Raw genomic sequence first — 4,106 nt, 5'->3', positions numbered from 1 at the left:
TTTACTTCTTTTGTTCTATCGCAGCCCTGCCTTCGATCTATTTCATTTCCTTTCCAGTCTTGACAAAGGGTTTTGACCCGAAACATTGACTCTAATTTCTCTCCACGGATGTTGCCTGGCCTGCTGAGTTTTTCCAGCATTTTCTGTTGGTATTTCGGATTTCCAGCATGTGCAGTATTTTGCTATCGTCCTGCTCCTATCTTCTGTGTTTCCTGCCACCTCCCATTCATGAATAAAAAGTAACCAGCAGAAGCAGCCAATGGGGGGGCGGAGGAGGCTGACGTGGCCCCGCCCCGTCACTATGGGGGGGGCGGGGACACTGAGCCGGAAGCAGCATGGTGGTGAAACACGTGGAGGACGCCAAGCAGTTGCAGAGCCTGTTGGACCAGACCGAGCGGCTGGTGGTGGTCATGTACTCGGCCGAGTGGTGCGGCAATTGCCGCATGATCCGGCCGCACTTCTACAACCTGTCCGAGCAGCTGGCCAACGTGGTCTTCGTCGAGGTGGACGTGGACGACGCCGAGCCGCTGGCCCGCTCGGCCGGCATCACCTGCATGCCCACCTTCCACTTCTACAGGCGCGCCACCAAGATGGGCGAGTTCTCGGGCACCAAGAGGGAGAAGCTGGAGCACCTGCTGGACGAGCTGCAGTGAGAAGTCAAACCCATTCCCCACACACACACACAGAGAAAAATAGAGAGAAAGCACAAAGAGGAAAAAAAATTAACTGACGTTTGAATTCTCTGCCTTGTGCAGGATTGCTCTGGATAAATAAATCTGCAATTTAAAAAAGAATACAAGCAGAGAAAGTAAGGGAGGCAATTTTTTTAATTCAGTCTTGGGCATCTCCATTTAATTCAATTCAATTTTATTTTCATATATGCAGCAGACTTGTACTGCACAATGAAATGTTGATTTTTACAAGTCCTCCCAACATTGGAATAAATATGGCATAGCAATGATAAAAATACTAATAGAAATACAGTAATAATAAATAAGACAACAGTAATAAATAATAAATTATTCGTTCATGAGTCTTATGGCCTGGGGGTAGAAGCTGTTTCGAAACCTGCTGGTACGAGACTTAGTTGCCCTGAGACTTATTTTAACCTAGCTATTTATTTGCTCATTTTCTTGTCTTTAAAATCCAGAATTTTTCAAGAACAGAGGAATTTTCACATGTAGTAATGAATTGTTTTCATCTTGAAAGGCAGCTTCTTGCAGAGCAAGCAATGCTATCCTGACATTGATTCAGACTGCGCTGACTTCTTGAACGCTACAATTGCGCCAGTTCTGATATAATTGAGTGGTTTGCGCGGCCATTTCAGAGGGCAGTTAGGAGTCAATCACAATGGTTTATGGGCGTCAAATGGGATCTTAGAAAGACGTGGGTTATAAAGGGAAGCTTAGACACTAGTATTTTGGATTGGCGCTGGTTTGAAATGAGGCTTGTATTACACATTAAGAAAGAGTATATTTATATAGCGCATTTCATGTTCTCGGGATGTCTGATTGCTCAGTAGTAGACACTCTCGCCTCTCTGAGTCAGAAGGTTGAGGGTTCAAGTCCCACTCCAGAGAAAATCTAGGCTGACACTCCAGTACTGAGAGAGTGCTGCACTGTCGGAGGTGCCGCCTTTCGGATGAGGCGTTAAACCGAAGCCCCGTCTGCCCTCTCAGGTGGACGTGAAAGATCCCGTTGCACTATTTCAAAGAAGAGTTCTCCCTGGTGGTCTGGCCAACTTTTATCCCTCAACCAACATCACTAAAATCTGGTCATTACGACATTGTTGTTTGTGGAAGCTTGCTGTTCGCAAATTGGCTGCTGTGTTTCTTACATTGGCTACACTTCAAAAGTACTTCATTGGCTGTAAAGTGCTTTGGGACATCCTGTGGTCGTGAAAGGTGCTACTGTACATGGGTGTCCTCGTACAGGAAACACAGAGTTAGCATGCAGGTACAGCAAGCAGTTAGGAAGGCAAATAGCATGTTGGCTTTTATTGCAATGGGTTGAGTACAAGAATAAGGAAGCCTTGCTACAATTGTATGGGGCTTTGGCGAGACCACACCTGGAGCACTGCGCACAGTTTAGGTTTCTTTATCTACGGAAGGATATACTTGCCTTGGAGGCGGTGCAACGAAGGTTCACTAGATTGATTCCTGGGATGAGAGGGTTGTCCTATGAGGAGAGATTGTGTAGATTGGGCCGATACTCTCTGGAGTTTAGAAGAATGAGAGGTGATCTCACTGAAACATACAAGATTCTGAGGGGGATTGAGAGGGTAGATGCTGAGAGGTTGTTTCCCCCTGGCTGGAGAGTCTAGAACTAGGGGGCACAGTCTCAGGATAAGGGGTCGGCCATTTAAGATTGAGCTAAGGAGGAATTTCTTCACTCAGAGGGTTGTGAATCTTTGGAGTTCTCTACCCCAAAGGGCTGAATCGTTGAGTATATTCAAGGCTGGGATTGATAGATGTTTGGATTCTAGGGGAATCAAGGGATGGAGATCAGGAGGTAAGTGGAGTTGAGGTCAAAGATCAACTATGATCTTATTGAATGGCAGAGCAGGCTCGAGGGGCCATGTGGTCTACTCCTGATCCTAATTCTTATGTTCTTACATAAATGCAAGTTCTTTTTACAGTCAATGAATTACTTTTTGATGTGTAGTCCCTGTCACTTGTAGGCTTGCTTCTGCGTAATGTCACTGTTACCTGGCGATTTGTAATCTTAAGCCTTCAGGTAAAAAATGTTGTGTTCTCCACCCCCACCGCCCCAAATACGTATCTCAATAGTGAGAGACTTGGGTGGCAAATCTGAAAGCATTCAAGGCTCAGGGCAGTCTTCATCAGAGTGCAGGAGGACTTAACGTGGTCCCATCACATCGACGTCATAACCAAGAAGGCATGCCAACGCCTGTTCTTCCTCAGGAGACTGAAGAAATTTGGAATGGCCCCCCAGATTCTCACCAACTTCTACCGGTGCACCATCGAGAGTATCCTGTCCGGCTGCATCACTACCTGGTATGGCAACTGCACCGCCACAGACCGCAAGGCTCTACAGATGGTGGTGAAAGCTGCACAACATACTATAGGAATTAAACTACCTGCTGTGCAGGATATCTACCCCGAGAGGTGCCGGGGGAAGGCCCTGAGAATCATTAAAGACACGAGCCACCCCAGCCACAACCTCTTCGCCCTGCTCCCGTCCGGTAAGAGATACCGAAGCATACGGTCTCGTACCAACAGGTTTCGAAACAGCTTCTACCCCCAGGCCATAAGACTCATGAACGAATAATTTATTATTATTTATTACTGTTTTATTTATTATTACTGTATTTCTATTAGTATTTTTATCATTGTTATGGTATATTTATTCCAATGTTGGGAGGACTCGTAAAAATCAACATTTCATTGTGCAGTACACACGTCTGCTGCATATATGACAAATAAAATTGAATTGAATTGAATTGAATTAAAGACATTCTGAAGTGAAAATTTGAGGTGGGCTGGTAGTCCTCTCCTAACCCGGCCCCTTTTCTGTTCCAACTTTCTCCTGAAAATCTGCCTCCTGCAGAATCCTGCCCAAGTCACCATTCATGATGTGTGAGTCCAGACAGTGAGTGTCGGCAGGGCATTCGACCACGCAATGCCATAATTCGCATCCACATACAGTTCCAGCAGTCAGGAACCCTAGCTGATTTTTTCCTCTTCCTTAACCCGGGGGTTCTGAGGTCAATTGTAGCTTCCCTACAAACACCCTGGGTCAGAGTATCACCAGCAGGAGATGAGCCAGGGACATTCTGAGCTGTATGACTTAGTGCTATATAAGGCAGGGCTTTGATTGAGTTTATTCGTTCATTATAAAGTGCTGACCCAAGTTTGTGATTGATTTTTGATCTAGTTTCTTTATTAACATATTTCTTGAACTAGGAACAGGAGTAGGCCATTCAGCCCCTCAAGCCTGTTCTGCCATTCAATTAATTCCAGACTGATACCTGGGATGGCAGGAATGACGTATGAGGAGAGATTGGGTCGATTGGGCTTATACTCGCTGGAGTTTAGAAGAATGAGAGGGGATCTCATTGACAATTATAAAATTCTGACAGGACTG

At 45.6% G+C, this 4,106-nt stretch overlaps 1 pseudogene; it reads left to right on the top strand.

Moving 5' to 3' along the window:
* Nucleotides 1-319: 319 nt before the first annotated feature.
* On the top strand, nucleotides 320-786 carry LOC147096826 (thioredoxin pseudogene; annotated as a pseudogene).
* Nucleotides 787-4,106: the final 3,320 nt, after the last annotated feature.

The sequence above is a fragment of the Somniosus microcephalus genome, chromosome 34 (genome assembly GCF_052327205.1).
Source record: "Somniosus microcephalus isolate GS21.2 chromosome 34, FLI_Smic_1.0, whole genome shotgun sequence".
NCBI classification, from domain to species: domain Eukaryota; kingdom Metazoa; phylum Chordata; class Chondrichthyes; order Squaliformes; family Somniosidae; genus Somniosus; species Somniosus microcephalus.
Note: the sequence above shows the minus strand (reverse complement) of the source record. Positions and strands in the feature narration are given on the sequence as shown.